Below are 21,656 nucleotides of genomic sequence, written 5' to 3' on the forward strand. Positions count from 1 at the left end.
CTAAAATGCTAATAGATCTCAAGGAATTGTGAGTCCCTTTTTCTATAATCCAGGAAAAATAAGAAATCTAAAGACTTATAATTTCAAGCACATATAATTTCTGATAAAGAACCGTAGTACTTCCAAGGCTCTCAACGTAAAAACACAAAAGGAGAAACGTCATCATTTTCCATAGCCTTTGGAAACTTTCCATAGGTTGGAAACTCTACTATCAGAGCTCATCCGTTCTCAGACATTTCTAGGTTTTTAATTCTTAGCCAATCTGAGATTGGGATGCCTCTTACAGTTGTTGCCTCGGTGATTTTGTTCCTGACTAACAACTGATGGCATCTTGATTTGGGTAAAATAATGTAAATGTTAGGGTGAAATAAAGAAAAAAGAAAGGAAAAGCTGATGGATACAGCTACTGGGTGTTTTGTCATCCCGTGTTTATTTTTGTAAATTAAGATAAAAGATAAATCAAAAGTTTCTAGCTTAAGTTAGGTAAAATCAGAGAGGAGAAGAAAGGAGCTAATACTTCTCTGACATCTGTAATTTCTAAAACCACTAAGAGCATTTTTATTAAAATTCATTTTATTAAAATTTATATTAAATTATATAATTAACATTAAATAATTTAATCTATATTAAATCTTATTTAAATTGACTTTATTAAAATGCAATAATTTAAATAAAATTTAATAAATTTTTAAATAAAATCATACTATAGTTAATATAAATTAATAAACAATATCAATAAAATAAATTTAAATCAAACAATACTATTAATAAATTTAAACAATATTACTTAACAAAATAAATTTAAATTAGATTAATTTATATTAAATTATAATATGATTTATATTAAAAATTTATTAAATTTTATTTAAGTGAATTTTAATAAAAGTGTTCTTCATGGTTTTAGAAACTACAGGTGTCAGAGAGGTATGTGCTATGCAATCTGCTTCTTCTCTACTCTGATTTCACCTACTTAAGCTAGAAACTTTTGATTCATCTTTTACCTTAATTTACAAAAAGGTTGCAACTACTCGTTCTTTAAAGCTTTTCATCTTTCAAAAATGTATGTTATCTTCTTTCTCTCCCCAAATGTTTTTGATCAAATGTCTTTATAAGCATTATTTTGGAGCCCCAAAAGTATGTAAATAAACAGTCCAGATATTGAATGATACATACTTACTAACTTTTCCATTGGCAATGGATCGTGTGATTCCACTTTGGGGTTGACTCATGAAAATACTCTTCCTTCTGGACATATTGAACATCTAGAAAACTGAATTAATGTGAAGTGACTTTTCTATAGAAGTGGAAATAAGTAACGTGGATAGGGGTCATAGTATTTGGATTCAAAGAATCTTAGAATTTATCCAAGAAACGTCAAGTTCAGGCTCTCCCCATTCTAATTTTCTTTTACTTGTTGTACAAGGTTCTCTTTGATCAACTAAAAATTCACAACGTTTTGCAATATCATATTTGGTTTTCATATACTCTAAATCTGAGACATATATCCTTTTCTTAAGGGTTGGATCTTTCTTCTTCCTTGTTAATTAACTGCATCATTTTTATTTAATGCCATTAAATTGATCAAATATAATCATAAAAAAAGAGGTTGGAGCTAATGGTTCACTAAAGCTGCTCTGTACATTTGCTCTCAAAAGTACATCAGAATTGAAGACTGGTGATGATTAGCTGCTACAGTGGAACAAAATTTTATAAAGAAAAACTGCTACAGCAAACAAAACAAATTTTTAAAAACTGTTATAACAAAAAAACACACAACAACGATAAAAATACCTATTAGCTATATACCTATATATGCCAGTGTTTTTCCTTTCGCTTTTTGTCTACAAATACATGAGTTCTTTTCCCAGAGGCCACTCTGTCAAAAAAGCACAAAGTGTTGATAAAGTCTTCTTTAGAGTGTTAAATCATCTCTGGATGAGATTGCCTTTACTTTAGAAGGTGCTCTAGTACGACTGTGGCGCTGTTGTCCGGGGACACTGGCAATGGTGTGAAGGTGGGCATGAAATCTGCGATGGGTTTAAAAAGAGGATGCCCAGGTCCACCAAGACCAACTCCAGCTAGGTTACTAAGAGGCACAGCTGCCGAACGGGGAACCAAGAATGGATTCCCGTTGGTGCTTCGACCACCTCTGAAGTTGGCTGCCTCTTTAACACTTCCTGGTACCTTGCCACCTCGCTCTCTCCTTCCTGGTGAGTCTGGACAGTCCATGGCATGAGCAGAGAGTTTGGGTGGTGGAACAGAGGGATGAGATTCCATTTCTAGAAATTTGACAAAGAGTTCTGAAAAAGAACTTTTAAGCACAGGTTGTTGATTTGGTGTCATAGGTATGTTGGGGACACTTTTGGATGCCCCTCCAAGCCAACTACTCATCCACTTGGTGACACCACCAGAATCTTCACTCAACAACTGTTCCATTTCCTGCTTTGGAATGTCCAGGATGCTTCCCATTAACTGTAAGGCTTCTCGGCGTTTACCTTTGGGTGTATGGAAATAACCAATAAACAGATTTCTCATGAGGACTTTGTCCACTTTTCCTTCTAGGCTGTCTGCCAAAGTCGACAGTTTCTTTTGTGCCTTGTCCAACATTTCTTTTCCGAGCTCGTTTTGTCTTTTAAGTTCTTGGATCTGTTGTTCCTTCCGATCTAACTCTTCTGTAAGTCTGGAAGCAGAATGCAACCTAGCATTTGTTTCCTCCAAATGTTCCTGCAGTGATGATACTTGTCCTTCCAGTTTTTCTGCCTTGTTCTTCCATTCTGCTATCGACTGTTTTTCTTTTGCTAACTCAGCAGAATGCATTGCTTTCTCTTCCTCTTGGAAATGTTCTAGGACCCTTTGAAGGTTGGTTGATGACAGGGCATACTGCCTTACTCGTGCCTGGGAGAGGGAAAGCTCCAGTGCATTCTCATCCCTCTGTTGAGAGACCAACCTCAACTGTTCTTGCAGTGACTCTATCTGAACGCTAGCTTGATGACTTGCCTCAGAAGATGACACTAGCTTTACCTCCAAAAGCCTGACTTCCTTTCTCAGTTTAATCTCTTGGTCTTCTGCAGCCAAAATGTCCTGGGTGTAAGACTCTTCGGATTCCAAGAGATGGCTGCGTAGCCTTTCTAGCTCCCGGTTCAAGCGTAGTTCTTTGTCACGGAACTCTTGAACCTCCTGCTGGAGAGTACTGTTTTCCATCTGTACTTGTTTTAGTGCTACGATGACGTGGTCTCGTTCTTGCTGAAATATAACTGTCTTCTCCTGCATTTTCGCAACTGCATTTGAAAGCTGACTTTTTTCTTGTAGCAGTTGCTCAAAAGCAAGAGCTTTCTCCTTCATTGACTCACACTCCAGTTCTTTTTCTCCCAGCCTCACAGAGAACTTCGAGTTTGTCTCTTGGAGTTCTCTGGATGCTACTCTCAATTTTTCATTTTCCCCTTTTAATTTAGAAAAGTCCACTTCGAAAATCAATATTCTGCCCTTTAGGTCTATTACTGTTTGCTTCAACAACTCCTTTTCGTTCCATAGGTCACATTGTTCACTTCCGCTTTCTCTATTGAGGCTTTTTACGTTTGTTTCTTGAAAAAAATCAGAATTCTCTGTTTGAGCATCGAGTCTTTCTCCAGGCACCTGGGATTTTATTTGTTCAATCGTTTTCTGCAAGTTCTTAATTTCCTCCTCTTTTTCTAAAAGTAACTGGATATGCGTAGCATTCAGCTGCTCATATTGGTGTTTCAGGTCATCCATTTCCTTCTTCTGCTCCTGTAAAGACTGAAGGAGTCGCATTTTACGCTTGTTTTGATTTGTAATTATCTTTTGATGGTGTTTAATTTCATCTTCCAGATGATTTTTGACTATTTTCAGTTGAGATACCTCCGATTCTACTTCTGGGATACCATCAAGGGTTTTAGGCTCAGCCACAGGTACAGCTCGATTCTGCTGTTCCTTAAGGCTCTCCAGTTCTTCTTGCAGATGGTTGTTTTCTGCTGTCATGGAGCCAAGACTTCTGTCCTTTTCTTCTATGGTTTGCCTTAAAGTTTCATTTTCTCTTAAGGCCTGAGAACACTCATCTAAATCCTTTTGTAGTTTTGAACATTTTTCTTCGAGTTTTTCAATAACAACTTCTTTCTCCTTTATAAGTTGTATCAATTGCTTCTGTTCTTCCACATGAGGTTCCAAAATTTCCTCAGTTTCTTTTGGATCAGTAGTCATTGGTTCAAAATTCTTTTTGAGTCCTGCTATTTCAAAGTCCTTCTCTTGCTTGAGTTGAACTACACAATCAGGTTTCAGCTGTAAGGCAGAGGTATTCAAATGACATGCATTGGAGAGTTCCTGAATAGTCTGCCTGTGATTCTTTGCTTCTTCCAACAGTCTTTTTTCTGCCTGGTGCAGTTCCGCTTCTATCTCTTCTTTGTCTCTTATTAGAGTCTCCTTGACAGTGTCTTTTTCTTGAGACACTTGATTGTTAGCAGCAATGGCTGCTTCCAACTTACGTCTTACATCTTTACATGGTAAAATCAACATTTCATTCTCCCTTTTGAGATCAACAGCAACTTTCTTTAAATTTTCATTGAGCTCTTCTACTTCTGAAAGATTTTGCCTTAAGTTGCTACCTTCAGCTTCCCGTTCTTGAAGCAAGTCATCCTTCACATTACTGCTAGAGTCTTCATTCAGAGAACTTCGGAACTTACTCTGACATCCAGACAGCTCACCTTCAGTTTTTCTAATATGTTCCTTAAGCTCAAGGTTTTCCTGCTGGAGGGTTAAGCTACTTTGTTGTGACTTATTTAGCTGAGCTACTAAATCTTCTACTTTATCTTCAAGCTTCTGCTTGGTTAAATGCAAATCACTGAGGCTCTGTGCACTCTGAGTTAACTTCTCCTTCTGCACATGCAACTCTTTGGATAGGTTCATTTTATCATCCTCAAGTTGATGAGCTCTCTTTTTTTCATCCTCTAGATCTTGTTTCAATTTCTGGATGACAAGGTCTCCTTCTTTTTCTTGTTTTGATAGCTCATCTTTTATCCAAATTATGTGCTTTGTAGCTTCCTCATTCTGATGGTCCAGTTCTTCTAACTCAGCTATCAGCATTTTCTTTTCATGGATACTCTGATTCAGTTCTTCCTCCTTGGCCTTCAAGTGAAGTTTTAAGTCATGTAATTGGACATTCACATTCATGTCTGTGGAAGCTGTGTTTTTAACGACTTGAGAGTCACAGCTCAGTTTTGACAGTGTTATCTGAAGTTCCTCCTTTTCTTGACTCAATGATGACTTCTCTTTCTAAAGCTTCCACATGCATTTTAAGTTTCAGATTGTCTTCAGCAAGACTCTGATCCTGGTTGAAATCATGTAGTCTCATTATTTCCTTTTCAGCATCAGACAGGGCTCGTTGTAGCCTCAACACTTCTTCCATTGATGAAGAATTTTGTGGAAGGACTGTTCCCTTTTCTGCCACAGTAGCACTCTGCTCCAAAACTGACACTTCAGGCTGATGATCATCTATGTCTGGACTTGGGTTTCGTTCAAGAGTCTTGATAGTATTTTGCAGTTTGAAGATTTCACTGGGCTCAGAATTCTGTGTTCCCTGAGCCTCAGCAATAGGCCTCGAATGGCCAACTTTAGATTCAAGTCCCGAAACTTCAATTGACAATTCGTTTGTTTCTTGGAAAGACAAAATTAGGTTACTAAAGTCCATGTCATCATCAGAAAAGGCTGAAAAATCACTACTGATCTGGGAACCCAATGGAGCCAGTGCAGTGGTTGTTGGTACACCACAAGCTCCTGAACCTACCCATTGAGCAGATGCCTGGAGGTTGAACACTTGATCTTGCAGTGCCATCTGTCTACCTTTCAGATGGCTGATCTCTACCTCCTCCTGTTGCAGTTGATTTCCGTCACTTGGACACTGAGGATTTACTTGCAGCTCTGATGCTTCATGGTTTTCCTCCAGATCAGTACAATACTTTTGAGGTCTCTCATTCTCCGATCTTAGTGGAGAATTACTAGCTTCCACTTCCTTTCTCCCACCATCAGGTAAACCTGCTGCTGTGTCTCCTGTGTCATCCGCAAGCATTCCCCTGGTTAAGCTGGATATGTGGTCGTTTAGGGAAGGCAAGCTGCTTCCCACCTGCCCCAAGAAGTTGCCCAAGCCTGAGCCCAGGCCTCCAAACCAGGAGGACATCTCCACCACTTTAGTGAGCCAGCGGACCAGCTCTGAAAACCGCGTCCAGCACCATCCCCGCTTCTCTCCTCACAACGTCCTCAAGCGTTGCTGGGGTCCTTTATGACTCCAGCAAGAGCTCAGAATTCTGAGAATCGCGGGGCTCCGCCAACACCAACCGTCTTGCTCTGCAGGTAAAAGGAGAGGCCTGTCGTGGTCTTTGACCAGGGACTGGCAGCCAGTGGCACAGTCACCCCTCACGCCCCACCCCCAGGGGCCTCTGCTTCTTCCCTGGACTTTCCTGTCAGCTATTGGCCCCCAGGATTGGGGAGGGCTGGCTGGGAGGAGCTAGAGATACAGGAAAGTGTTCTAGACTGAGTCCACAGGCAGTGTGCTCCGGAACCACCAAGAATCAATGTTGTAGAGGCAATCCGAAGGTGGTTCACTGGAGAGCTCCCTCTTGCCTGGGAGAGGTGGACTTTTTGTTGCATTCAGGCCAGTTGCATTCCCTTGACAAGGTGAGGTCTGGCTCCATTACAGAGTGCAATCTATTGAACTAAAAGTCCCCGATTCAATAGTAAATCTCACCCCATGACACCAGCACAGACGCACCCAGAATCATATTTGGCCAAATATCTGGGCATCATAGCCCAGACAAGTTAACATATAAAATTAACCACCACAAAGTCTTAACCATTCTCAGAATTCACATGATAATATTGATGAAATGTCACTAAAGAATAATTTTTACCCTTTCCAAAAATACATTTTTGCTCTTAATCTATAAGTTTTTGAGTTCACTTTAATGTTCGATGGTCCTTGTAAGTTTTTATTTAAGTTTATTTAATTGGGCAAAAATTCCACTTAAATTGCACTTAAGAAACTTTGTTTTTGAGCCAATAACTTGGTGTTCACTTCACCTGTTGTTGTTTATCAGTGCAAACCATAATCCAGGTCTAAACCGTACAGAGTGAAAGAAAAACTTGAAAACTTTTCTACTATGCAGTAACAATCCTAAATTGGAATCCCACCCCTAGAATTAAGGATCAGAAGGAGATAAGGTAAGACCCTGCTTTCCAAAGTGTTTAAATTCCAACAAGTTCATGGAGAGGCAGCTTTGTAGAGTTGGGGGACAAAGCAAAGAGATGAAGCACGTGGGCTGTAACAGACATACAAATTGGGACCAAAGCAATTTTGGAGCTGAATCGACATGATACACTTATGAAACTTCTCTCACAGGCTTGAGTTGAAGCGTAAATGAGAACATAATGTGTAGTTCTCACCCTATGGCTGACACAGAGAAAGTGGTCAACCAGTAGAGCTTGTTGCCACTTTGTTCATATTTGCTTTTGGTTTTGTCTACAATTATTTTTCTTATTACCCTTTAGAAGGGGTTTGGATTTGCTCCCATAACTCTCTTACCCAAAGCATATATTCAGGACACTCTTTTCCTTGAGCTGTTCTTTCTATATGTCTGTTCAGGGACCAAACACTCAAGCTGGGAAAAATAAAATGTACAACAAGCAAGAATTTGAGGAAAATTAATGGTTAAAGTGATTCTAAGGTTTATATAAAAAACCTCATAAAGTCTCTTCCATCAAGAAAAGAGCAAGGAGATAGAATTCCTCAGATTGCTATCAGAAACTACATTTGTGTCTTGTGCTAGAAAAGGAAATCTTCTTTGTCCTTCATATTCATCTCTAAGTCTGAGAGAAAATCAGGCCTGTATTATTCAATCTTTCCATAAAATACTAATATAAAACTTTAGACCCCTTATAGCATCTGCTGAAGTGGAGAATCCACTCTGTCCCCAAGCTATGTCTTTGTTGAAGAAGCCATCAACAATACCAAGTGTCCTTTTCTCCCTTTGGACCATTCCTCCTGTGTGTGTGTGTGTGTGTGTGTGTGTGTGTGTGTGTGTATGCACGCATTAGTAGGCTTTCATCACTTTGACAACATACCTGAGAAAATTAAATGAGTAAATATTTATTTTGGTTCAATTTCAGGCTCCGTTGCTATGGCCTGAAGTGAGGCAGAATACCATGGCAGAGAGCCTGGTCTCAATACAGAGCTGCTCATCTCCTGGAGATCAGGAAGATGGTGAGGGGAAGAAAGGACTGAGGAATACCATGTACCCTTCTAGGGAATCAACTCCAATGACCTACCCTCCAACTAGTCCCCACCGCATACAGTTTTTACCAACTCCCAATAATCCTGTCAAATAATGAACCCAGCAGTGCATTCATTCAAAATTGAGCTTAGAGCTCAGGATTCAATTCGCCTTTCTGTAGAGTCCATGCTGAAGGCCATTACATTGGGGTCCAAGCTTTCAACACGTGACCTTTGGGCAACATTCCAGATCCAAATTATAGCAGGGTGCCTCTTTCTCTTTGGTGTTTTGTATTTGCTTAAGTTTTGAATCACAAATAATGATCCAATTTCAGTGTAAGACCTATCACATGTGGCTTCAATCTGGTTATAGTGGTTGTTGTTCCTACTGCTAAAAGGCATTTCTGATCACTCAGATTCATGGTTCATTCTGAACACAGCTGTTTGTCTTTTTATATTTCTAGCTGTGAGATATACCTACCTACTGTATTCAAAACTGACCATCCAGATAAAAGCATTTCTCTTCTTCTAAGTATGTTTGGAATATTCCTGGAAACTATGGGGGATACAGAGGGAAAACCCTGCTTCATTCTTGAGCACACATGACAAAAAAGCACCCAAGAATCATACATGTATCTTTATACATATATTCAGTGCCTAAAAGGTATGAGGCATTGTGTTAGATGTTGTGAACAACATAAATCTGTGTTATATACATTTCCTGCTATTAAGAACAAAATTGAATAGAGTCAATCAATGGAGAAAATGTTACATACAGTGAATCTTGATATGATTCAAGGTCAATCATTGATGACAGGGGTGGTGATAATCTCATATCTGGGAAAAGACTAAGTAAGAAAGAATAAGCCAGAAGTAGAGAGCCCTTAATAATGTAGCTTTGTTTAAACACAGTTTGAAGATGTAAATCATCAAGGCTTTTTGAGTCTATAAACGTAGGGTGATCAATTCTATGCGAGATATTAAGTTTGAACTTAGCAGATTTGTATTTTTAAGAATTGGCATAATCAATGAAATATTCCACACATATTTGCAGGAAGATTAACATAATACTCTACTGACGATCAAGGATTGATCTCGACTGAGACGTTACTCAGTGAATGATATATTACCCATAAATTTGAATTATCATTATCTTGAGGAAGTGGGATGAAAATAAGAATTGAAAAGAGTCCATGAATGTTATGCAAGCTGTGAAAGTAGATGCTTTTGCATCAAGTGACTTTTGTAAGTAGGACAAAGAATTAAAGGTAGTTCTCATGTCTATAAAATGATCAAAATAAATTGCCAATCTCATAAAGAAATTTAAGTCTTGTCTATGTGGAAGCAATTGTGAAACTCATGAGCATCAATGATGTCATGTAGAAAACAATCAAAGGCTCAGGTAAAGGAAGCTTCAGTTTTTAGATGGCTTATTATATGTCAGACATTGGGCTTGTTGTTTCCTCGATGGTCTTTCATTTATTTAGAAATGAAAAGAATTCTTGGGGAATACCTAGGAGAAGACGTGGAAGAAAAAAAAAAGAGAAGGCATTGAAGAAGAAAGAGTGAGAGGAGAAATGGATAAAGAACAATCATTACATGGTTTTGTGATCTAAAGCAAAAGGAAAGAGGAGAGAGCAAAGGTTGGTGTCAGTGGTCAGATGCTGCGTGAGGAGCACATGGAGGATGAAGTCTGAGGAAGTTGGTTATTAATGATCTTTGTGGTTCATGAATAGAGCATGGGGAGTGAAAGTGGGATTTCAAGGTAGTCAGGAGGTGTTCAATATGTGGAAAAACACTAAGTTCAAGACAATTGCTAATTCTTACCTTGAGAGTTTTTTTGATGTATATTGAGAATGTCAGTAAATCAGATATGGTTGGGTTATCGCCTGTTATGCATTAATTTCATGATTTTATCATTGAACTTTTTCTTAGGCAGATATATTTTATATTGATGCATTAAATTAGCTTTGATTTTTCTTTCTAAATGTTTATCATCTAGTACATTCTAGGTTTTTATATCATTTCTTTATTCTTTGTTTTGCAAAACTACTTATTTAAAAACTGGCTAAATAAAAATCATGTTGTAATAAGAGTGGAATGAGTCTATTGTGTTTATGAAAATCTTTCCAAGTTGTTCTCTTCGTTTTTGTGTCAATATCCAGCCACAGAAACTAAACAAATGACACCCGGCTAGGGAAGTTAGAAATGTAACACACACAATGCTTATGTCCCTGTGAGACACATTTAGATTATTAGGCAGATGAAGAAAGGTCTTCAAGGGAAAGGTTGATTTTTACCATTTCTGTAAGGCAATGATAGCTGTTTGTATGATTTTATAGTGTACAAATGTTCCAGTGGATTAGTCACAAATTTAATCATTCATCCAAATGTTTGGTCAAACATCCAGATAGTTTTGTCAACTTTATGTGAAATAACTTAATGCCCCAAAGTGACTGGAATTGTTATTGTAATGTATAGCAGCATTGGACTGTGGAAAGTATTAAATAAAACCCATCCATACAACCTTAACAAAGAAAAATAGAAACTGACACTCACACACCCATCGGTTCTTATGGTCATGCTTATTTATAGTGATAATTGAAACTCAATAAAATTTGTTTTCTCCACAGAGTCTAAAGATTTAGTATAAGGTGATATCTTGAATATTTCTTCAGTTGTATAAATTGGAAAATAATGTGAATTTCTTGACTTCCCTAATCTGGAGTTAATTCATCTGCAAAGCTCAGTGTCATTGTAAAGATTAACTAGAGTGAATATAAAATGCCTGGCACTTTAGAGCTTGTAGCTCTTATGCTTTTTCTAAATTCTCAAAATAGGTACAGCTCTTTAAAATCATGGTGTTATGTTTATCTGGAATTTTAGCCTCCTAGTGTTCCTTTGCTCTCTTAACCTAGACATGGAATGTGCAACTATATAGGGCCAATATGATTACCTCACTCCAAGAGTATACTTTTTACACTGACAATGTTCTTCCTACTATCTTGGCAAATGACATAGTGAGGAACAAACAGATGTAATCTGTATCTGATTAGAAAACTAATTAAGAAGAAAGAATAAATACATGAATAACTAGATGAATACATATTATAAAGTATACTCTACTCAAAATGTACAATTATTGCAAGAAAGCGGAACTGAAATGCCTGGTTTGCAATAGATTGTCCAAAAAGAGTCTGAGTAAGTGAAACAGAATCTATTTCTACCAGGTAAATCATGAAGAAATTTGCAGTTCTAGGCACAGAAAACTGATGTGTGACCTGTGTCAGGAAAGAGCTTTCTGCATTGAGAAACTGAAACAAGACTGGGAGATTGAAATGGCAGAATAAGGGGAGGCAGATCTGAGATCAGAGTGGAGGCTGGGGGAATGGAGAAAGGCCATCAAAGGCATTTAGAGTAGTTCAAGTTTCATTTTGTTTTTTCTGGAATGAAGGATTGAACCCAGGGGCACTTAAACACTGAGTCACATTTGCAACCCTTTTTTAACTTTGTCTTTTGAGACAGGGGCTTACTAAGTTGACAGACTCACTGAATCGCTGAGGCTGGCTTTGAACTTGTGATCCTCCTGCCTCAGCTTCTGGAGCCACTGGAATTAGAGTCACTCACCATTGTGCCCAGCTCAGGTTTAATCTTTTAATTTTTTAACTTATTACTTACATCTTTTTAATAATTATTATTATTTTAATTTATATATGACAACAGAATGCATTACAATTCACATTACATACACACAGAACAATTTTTCATATCTCTGGTTGTATACAAACTATATTCACACCAATTTGTGTCTTCATACATTTACCTTGGATAATAATGACCATCACATTCCACCATCATTTCTAACCCCATGTCCCCTCCCTTCTCCTCCCACCCCTCTGCCCTATCTAGAGTTTGTCTATTCCTCCCATGCTTCCCCTCCCTACTCCAACAAGAATCACCCTCCTTATATCAGAGAAAACATTTGACATTTGGATCTTTGGGATTGGCTAACTTCACTTAGCATTATCTCCTCCCACTCCATCCATTTACCTACAGATGCCATAATTTGATTCTCATTTAATGCTAAGGAATATTCCATTGTGTATAAATGCCACTTTTTTATGCCTTCATCTACTAAAGGTCATCTAAGTTGGTTTCACTGTTTAGTTATTGTGAATTTTGCTGCTATAAACATTCATGTGGCTGTGTCCCTGTAGTATGCAGTTTTTAAGTCCTTTGGGTATAGACCGACGAGAGGGATAGCTGGGTCAAATGGTGATTCTATTCCCAATTTTCCAAGGAATCTCCAAACTGCTTTCCATATTGGCTGTGCCAATTTACAGTCCCACCAACAGTGTATGAGTGTACCTTTTACCCCACATCCTCCCCAATAATTATTGTTGTTTGTCTACATAATAGCTGCCATTCTGGCTGGAGTGAGATGAAATTAAACCCCTGTCTCTCACCATGCACAAAACTCAACTCATGTGAATCAAGGACCTAAGGATTAAACCAGAGACCTTGCATCTAATAGAAGAAAAACTAGGCCCTAATCTCCATCACGTGGGAGTTGGCCCCAACTTCCTTAATAAGAGCGCTATAGCACAAGAATTAAAATCAAGAATCAATATATGGGATGGATTCAAACTAAAAAAGTTTCTTCTCACAAAAGAAACAATCTGTGAGGTGAATAGAGAGCCTACATCTTGGGAGCAAATTTTTTTCCCCTCACACATCAGATAGACCACTAATCTCTAGGGTATATAAAGAACTCAAAAATCTAAATACACACACAGATACACACACACACACACACACACACAAAAACAACCAATAAATTGGGCCAAAGAACAGGATCAATACTATTTTGATAATATTGCTAACTTTCTTCTTTGCTTTAAGAAAATTTATGTAATATTTTTAGTTTATTTCAGAAAGCATATATTCACTGACCTGATGTATATTGTTTAAATGATAATAACATTTGAAATGGGACTGAGTTAGCAGTCCCATTATGAGACAAGGCCTGTTGGTCTTCACTGAAGTCAGGAAGACTGGTTTTCATCAAAAACCTACAGAATAAAATTTTGAATTGCTTTTCCACAATGGTAACAAACTTTGTATAGGGTAAGCAAGAGCAAACAGTACATTTTGAAAATATACTAAGAAGTGAAAAGAGTATTCTTCAATTAAAGAAACACACAGGTAAATCTGGTTCCTAGTAGCTGAGGTAAGAGCATACCTTGGATGTCTTAGGATGTGTTGAGATTATTGAAGCATTTTATATAACCATACACTGCCACTTTCTGTCCCTCATAAGTAAAAAGTCTCAGCTGAAACATAATCAAAAGAAGATATCAAGCCAGGCACAGTGGTGCATGGCTATAATCCCAGCAGCTCAGGAGGCTGAGTCAGAAGGATCACAAGTTCAAAGCCAGTCTCAGAAACATAGCAAGATTCTAATCAATTTAGTGAGTGAGACCTTGTCTCTAAATAAAATGCAAAGAGGGCTGGGGATGTGGCTCAGTAGTCAAGTTTCCCTGGGTTCAATTCCCAGTACAAAAAAAAAAAAAAAAAAAAAAAAAAAAGAAGTTCTCAAATCCCCTTTTGGATGAATGTAAAAAGTGGAATGAACTATGAATAGCTTTTTTGGACATGTTATTGATTAGAGTGTGGTTTAATCTTTTATAAAGCTAGTTGATTGCATACTCTACAACATTGGCTCTATTGGATATTTTAAATCAAGTTTTCTTTTATGAAGCCTCTCAAACCAAGTGGCCTCTCACCAGAGTATATTTTAAATCTATTTCTATTTTAGATTTGAGCCTATCAGAAGCAGTTTTATTTAATTTATGCCTGCTGTAAATTCTTCAGCAGGTATCAAGAGGATGATTTGCAGATGACTGATGAAGGGAATGCAGGAATTCTAGAAAGGAAAGGGGTAGAGATGACATCTCCAAATTCTAACCACCCATATCTCTGACTGACCCTCTGGACCACACTTGCAGAGTAGAATCAATGCAATTCCACCAAAGAAAAAAGCACTTTGAAATGAAACTCTAATTATTTACCAAGATAAAAAAAAAACAACAACAAACAAAAAAACTTTGGAGTTCAATCCAATTAAGATAATTACTTCAATTATACTCATCAAAGAAAAATTACAGAAATCAGTATCTCTACAATTTAGCATTCATGCTGTTCAGGGTACAATCTAAAATTATTCAATACATGAAACCTGTAAAAATGAAACACATTCTCAAAAGAAACAACAGAAAAATATACCTAACTTCAGCAAGGTTGGAACTAACAGAAAAGGATTAGAAGATGGCTATTATAATTATTCTCAATAAAACAAAGTATACTCACAATGAAGTGGAAAAAAGGAAATTTTGAACAGTTATTAAAATATAAACAGTAACCAAATGTAAATCCTGGAACTAAATATTACAATATCAGAAATTCGAATTCACCAGAAAGACTTATGAGCTAAATCGCAATGACAGGGCAAAAAGTAAAGTAGAAGACAGATTAACTAAAATGACCAAACGTGTAAAACAGAAAAAATAATTCAAAGAGTAAAGCCTTCGGGACTTCAAAATAATATTGAAAATACAACTGGAGTCTAAGAGAATGGGTTAAAAACAGAGTTTGCAGAAACAAGATTATACATGTCATGAATTTAATAAAAGATAGTAATACAAGATTCTCAACAAATAATAAGTGGAGGTGGAGCCCATAATGACTCTCTCATATTAAGGCTTACTATACGGCTATAGTAATCTAGATAATGTGGCAATACAAAGAAATAGACATATAAATCAATGAAATAGAATATATAGCCAAAAATAAATTCACACTAATATATCTAACTTATTTTTTTAAAATTGCAAAAAAATTTAATGAAGAGTTACTATTTTAACAAATGTATTAGAACAACTGGACATATATCCTGGTGGAGGAATGTTCTATATCTCTACTGTAATGGTGAATACACAGGAACCTACACAGGTGATAGAACTGTTAAAATAAAATAATTGTACACAAAAAATGAGGACAAATTAAACTAAAGAAATCTAAATAAAATCAATAAATTCTATCATTGGAAATATCCTGGCTACAATGTTGTACTATGGTTTTATAAAGAGTTACCATTGGGGAAAGTGAGGTTAGAGCACACGTGATCTCTCAGCATTATTTCTTACAGGTGCATGGGAATTTTATCTCAATACAAATTACAATTAATTAGGTGCAGTGATGCACACCTGTAGTACCAGAAACTTGGGAGTATGAGGCAGGAGGATCACAGGTTCAAGACCAGCCTGGGCAATTTACCAAAGCCCTAGACAACTTAGAGAGATTCTGTCAAAAAAAATATTAATAATAAGAGCTAGGGATATGGCTCAGTGGTAAAAGTGTCTCTAGGTTTAATCCCTAATAAAAAAAAAATCACAATTACAAACTTTTTTAAAGAGTTGCTAGAGTATTATTTACACAATAGTATGTTTTACTGTTACAAAGAACATTTAGTCATGTGGAACACTGTTATGTCTGTCATTTAACAACAGGATGAAATACATGAGTGTTAACATATAAACAAATATACAGTTATAAAGACATATTGAATACATAAGGTAAATATAGGTTAAAAATGCACTATAAATTGGGCATCATGGTCCATGCTTGTAATCCAAGCAAATTGGGAAACTGATTAGTTTCAGAAGTTTAAAATCAGGCTCAACAACTTAGTGTGGTTTCAAGCAACTTAGAAAGACAGTCTCAAAATTTGAAAAAGTGGAGAGAGGGCTTAGAAATGTGGCTCAGTGTTTAAAAATCCCTAAATAGAAATTGAAATACAAAAAAAATACAGTTTAAAATGTTACAATTCAGTATTAAACATAAAAAATAGATTTTATATAATTCTTTTCTCCAGTATTCAAAAATGAAAATAGTAATTTTTGATTTAGAAAACAAAAATTATATGCTTTCAAAGATGAGGTTTCTGCACTCTGCATGTATGATATTTTTGACTGATATTTCTACCAAATAACTTGATAATGCTTTAAAAATTTAAGCAAAAGTTAAAGACAACTACTTATTTTCTACATTTAAATGAGTAATGTCTTTTACTGATCCTCATATACATCAAGGTGTAATGTATAGATAATGGCTTTACTATACTCTCACAATTATCAAAGTGTTTATTATAAATGATTCATTTTTATATAAGGCATACAGTTTGGACAAAATCTGTTCAATGTATGAGTTGAACTGGGTATGAATTTTCAGATGTTCAATAAGTTTAAAATTTGAAAAAGTTTTCAAAATATTATTTAACTTTTTATGGTTACTGGGCACAATGAATTCTCCAAAATCCAATAGTGTTTAAAAAACATGTGGTTATGAAATTTTTTTCCATTTGTATTAAAAGTTTTGGCACTTATTTACATGTGTAGGGCTGTTCTCCAGTGTGAGTTCTTCTGTGGGGAATAAGGCCTGTTTTATGGCTAAAAGCTTTGCCACATTCCTTACATTTGTGGGGCTTTTCTCCAGTGTGAATTCTGTTGTGGCAAATAAGGGTTGACATTTGAGTAGAAACTTTGTTAAATACTTTGCATTTGTGAGGCTTCTCTCCAGTGTGAGATCTACTGTGGCAAATAAGGTGTGATTTTCAACTGAAAGCTTTGCTACATTCTTTACAATTATAGGGCTTCTCTCCAGTGTGAGTTCTGCTATGGTGAATAAGGTCTTTTTTTGGATTGAAAGCTTTTCCACATTCTTTGCATTTGTAGGGCTACTCTCCAGTGTGAGTTTTTCTGTGGCAAGTAAGGCCTTCTTTTCTACTGAAAGCCTTTCCACATTTTTTACATTTGTAGGGCATCTCTCCAGTTTGGGTTCTTCTGTGGTAAATAAGACCTATTTGTTTACTAAAAGCTTTGCCACATTGTTTATATTTGTAGGGCTTCTCCCCAGTATAAATTCTCTGGTGGTGAACAGGGTCTGAATTTTTATATGGTTTCTGGTGTTCACTCTCACTTGTAGTTTTCCATATTTTCTTTTGTTGTAAATAGTCAATATTACAATTTCTATATTTTCCACTTATCACTTTGTGAAATATATGTTTTATGCCCTTTTCTGGTGAATATTCTTGGGTATCTTGACGAGTCATGGCAAGGAAGGCAGTTTCTATAGTTCTCTAACATCACATCTTTATAAGTTTTTCTGAGCAGGCTGAAGGCATTCCCACTCCTCTTCAGTAAAATCAATGGCTATATCCCTGAATGTTAACAGTACCATTTCCTGGCTTTCAGGGTTCTCAGCATTCTCCCTGTGGTTTGTTTTCAGATTCTGCATAGCACAGACACCTGGGCTTCGGATCCAGGACAGAAAGCCTACAAAAAGATTGAAAAAAATGACAATTACAAACTTGTTATCTCCATTACTACCTTGATAATTTAAAAATAAGAGCGAATTAATCCCATTAACTAAAAAAAAAGAAGATAATAAATGCAACAGCAGATGTCAATGAATTAGAGAATGACAATAGAGAAAAACTGATGAAACTAAAAGTTGCTTCCTTAAAAATAATGATAAAATTGATAGGCCTCTAGTTAGATGGGTCAGGAAAAAAGTGAAGACACAAATTATTAATAACACAATAAGAGGGAACAATATAATATTGCCAATCCTAAAGAAATTTTCTTTAAAAGTAAGTAAAGAAATACAATAAAGATTTTGTGTTAATAAATTTGACACTGTAAATGAAATGGACAAATTTTTAAAGACCAAAATAATATGGAAGAAAAAAATAGATAAATTGAATGGCAATTTGAGTTTATTTATTAAATAACCAACCAAACAAAATACCTTTTCTCAAAAAAAAAACATCTCCCAACACAGGTATCTATTTTCATGATTTCTCCCAACATTTAAGGGATAAATCATACCAATATGATGGTTAAGAAATACACCACTGTTTATTAACTCTATGGTTAAGAAATACACCACTGTTTATTACAAACTCTTACAGCAAACAGAAGAACAGGGACACTGCTCTACTTATTTTATAACAAAGTCTGAAAAAAAGATCCCAAGAAAAAAATATATAAAAAATATATGGACATAAATAAAGGCTAAAATACTACAGGACAAAAATATGTACAAAAATCAAGGCCAAACATATGCTTAAAAATACTTTATATCCCACTGGAGCTTATACCTATAAAGGTTTGTTTAAGCTAATAGGTGTCAAAAAAGTATATGTTAAAATCCATTGTCTATTCATGGTAAAGTTGTTAGCAAATTAGGAACAGGATGGAATTTCCTCAATCATCTACAAAAGCTATGGTAACACCACCCTCATTGCAGACATACTCAGGCTTCTTACCTAAGACCAGTAACAAAGACGAGGCTACCTATTCTCATCATTTAACTTTATTACAGCCCTTAGGTCTCGATGGTGTAATAATGTAATAAAAGAAGAAAGTCACAAAAACTGCAAAGAAAACATAAAGCTGTCAGGCAGATGTCATGATGATTTATGTAGAAAATCCTAACAAATTCACAAGTGAGTTACCATAACTATGAAGTGATTTTAGCAACGTTACAAAATAAAAGATAAATACAGTTTCAAAACAATTGCATTTCTATGTACTTGCAACAAACAATAAGAAAATGAAAATTTTAAAATAACTCCATTCATAATAGCATCAAAAATCTCTTAGGAAAATATTTGTTTATTTTGTGCACTGGAATTTTTATTAATTCATTTCAGCTATGTATAAAATTAGGGTTCATTTTGATACAATAATACAATCTTGGAATATAATTTGCCATAATAATAATAATAATAATTTGCCCTTAGTCCCCAGTACTTCTCCTTTCCCTCCCCCCTTCATCTCCCTATTCTCTTTCCTCTACCCCACTGATCTTTCTTCTATTACTTATAGTTTTTTTTAATTATTTCCTAAATGTATATAAAAATACATAAAGGTGAGAATCACTGTGGTATATTTATATAAGCACATAGGAAAGTTTGGTTAGATTCTTTCCAATGTTCTTTCCTTTTCTCATCCCTTCTCCCTCCCACTCATTTCCCTTCCTCTCCTCCACTGATTTCTCACCCTTTTATTTTTTATTTTTTCCTATTTTGGTCTAACTTCCACATATGAAAGAAGACAGTTGAGTCTTGACCTTCTGAATCTGGCTTATTTCTCTTAGCATGATGTTCTTCAGTTCCATCCATTTACTGGCAAATTCCATAATTTCATTCTTCTCTATGGTTAAGAAATACACCACTGTTTATAGCTACCACATTTTATTTATCCATTCATCTGTTGATGAACACCTAGGTTGTGCCATAGCTTAGTTACTATTAATTGTGCTGCTATAAACATTGATGTGGCTGCATCTCTATGGTATGCTGATTTTAGATGCTTTGCACAAATATCAAGGAGTGGGATAGCTGGGTCATATTCCTAGTTTTTTGAAGAATCTTTACACTGCTTTTCAGAGTAATTGCACCAATTTGCAGTCCCACCAACAATGTATGAATTTACCTTTTCCCCCAAACTCACACTAATATTTATTATTATTTGTATTCTTGATAATTGCAGTTCTGACTGGACTAAAATGAACTCTCAAACTAGTTTTCATTTACAGTTTCCTGATTGCTAGAGGTGTTGAACATTTCTTACACATTTATTGGCCATTTGTCTTTCTTCTTTTGAGAAGTGTTTGTTTAGTTCTTTTGCCCATTTACTAATTGGGTTGTTTGTTTTTTGGGGGGGCTTGGTATTTGGGATGTTAAGGGTTTTTTTTGTTCTTTATATAGTCTGGATATTAATCCTCTATCAGAGGAGCAGGTGGTGCAAGGGCCAACAGTTGAGGGAGCCAATTCCTGACAAACCCAAGTTTGGCCTGAAATACAGTCCCAGTAAAAACACACTGCATGACATTGAGAATACTTAAGTGATCAGAAGAAAATCAAATGAGGAGAGAGGTATACCCAGGAAACAACTGGTCATGGAAACCCCCACTTGGCTCATTCCCTCCCTTTCCAATCTACCTGCTTGCAGAACTAGCTGGGAAGATGAGAATTCCTGTCCAGGAATTCGTAAGGGTGGTGTTGGAGAGACTGAGTTTGGAGACTGAACCCAAGGAAACATGGGGACCACAAGTGACATAGGGAACTAAGAATTTGGCTCCTCCAATAACACTGACACCCAAACCAGAAAAAGACAACATTAAGCAAAGAAAATTTCAAACCAATATCTCTGGTGAACATAAGTGTAAAAATTCCTAATAAAATACTGGCAAATTGCATAGAAAAATATATTTAAAAGATAATGCACCATGATCAGGTGGGGTTCATCTCAGGGGTGAAAGGTTGGTTCAACAAGTAGAAATCAATAAGTGTAATTCATCATATTAATAGACTTAATGACAAGAATCACATGATTATCTCAATAGATGAAGAAAAAGCATTTGACAAAATACAGAATCCATTCATGTTCAAAACACTAGAAAAACTAGGGATAGTAGGAATATACCTCAATATTGTAAAAAGTTATCTATGCTAAGACCAAGGCCAACATCATTCTAAATAAGAGAAAATTCAAAAGCATTTCCTCTGAAAAACAGGAATAAGGTAGGGATGCCCTCTTTCATACTTCTGTTCAACATAGTTCTAGAATCTCTAGATAGAGCAATTAGAAAAAAAGAAATCAAAGGGATAGGAATAGGAAAAGAAGAACTCAAACTATCCCTATTTTCTGGTGACATGATTCTATATTTAGAAGATCCAATAAAAATCCACTAGAAAACTTCTAGGAATGAATTTAGCAATGTAGAAGGATATAAAATTAACATCCATAAATCAATTGCATTGCTACACATCAGTGATGAAAGAGAAATTAGAAAAATATTCTATTTATAATAGCCTCAAAAATAAAATAAAATAAAATATTTGGGAATCAATCTAACAAAAGAGGTGGAATACCTCTACAATGAAAACTACAGAACTCTAAAGAAAGAAATTTAAGATCTTAGAAAGATTTTCAAAGAATGATCAAGGCTTGCCATCAGAGAAAATGCCCGTTTATTGAGGAACAACTCTGCATATTTATAGAGCGGGGAGTGGTTTGACAGTTATGACAGTTTAATATTTGAACGGTTTGACAGTTGGCTGAGGTGCTTTTTGATTGGTGGGTAAGGATCATGTGAGCCAGTAGGTCTCACCATTTGAAGGCTCTTCTTGGGGGATGGGGAAATTACTCTTTGGAGCCAGGGTGAATCCCAACAGATTTCATCTCACTCTAGTCAGAATGACAGCTATTAAGAATACAAACAACAATAAGTGTCAGCGAGGATGTGGGGGAAAAGG

General features: G+C 36.0%; 1 long non-coding RNA gene and 1 pseudogene across 2 annotated transcripts; both read right to left on the reverse strand.

Annotated features, from left to right (window-relative positions):
• Window positions 1–916: 916 nt before the first annotated feature.
• Window positions 917–6,192, reverse strand: LOC144365617 (thyroid receptor-interacting protein 11 pseudogene; annotated as a pseudogene).
• An 8,260-nt stretch (window positions 6,193–14,452) lies between these two features.
• LOC144365618 (uncharacterized) lies at window positions 14,453–21,345 on the reverse strand. Of its 2 annotated transcripts, none has more exons than XR_013424275.1 (3): window positions 20,340–21,345; window positions 18,660–18,767; window positions 14,453–17,664 (listed from the first exon to the last, which is right to left on the reverse strand). It is a non-coding gene; the product is annotated as an uncharacterized LOC144365618 (long non-coding RNA). The 2 variants fall into 2 exon arrangements; XR_013424276.1 differs by lacking the exon at window positions 20,340–21,345 and adding an exon at window positions 19,396–19,542.
• Window positions 21,346–21,656: the final 311 nt, after the last annotated feature.

Source organism: Ictidomys tridecemlineatus, chromosome 7, assembly GCF_052094955.1.
Source record: "Ictidomys tridecemlineatus isolate mIctTri1 chromosome 7, mIctTri1.hap1, whole genome shotgun sequence".
Taxonomy (NCBI): domain Eukaryota; kingdom Metazoa; phylum Chordata; class Mammalia; order Rodentia; family Sciuridae; genus Ictidomys; species Ictidomys tridecemlineatus.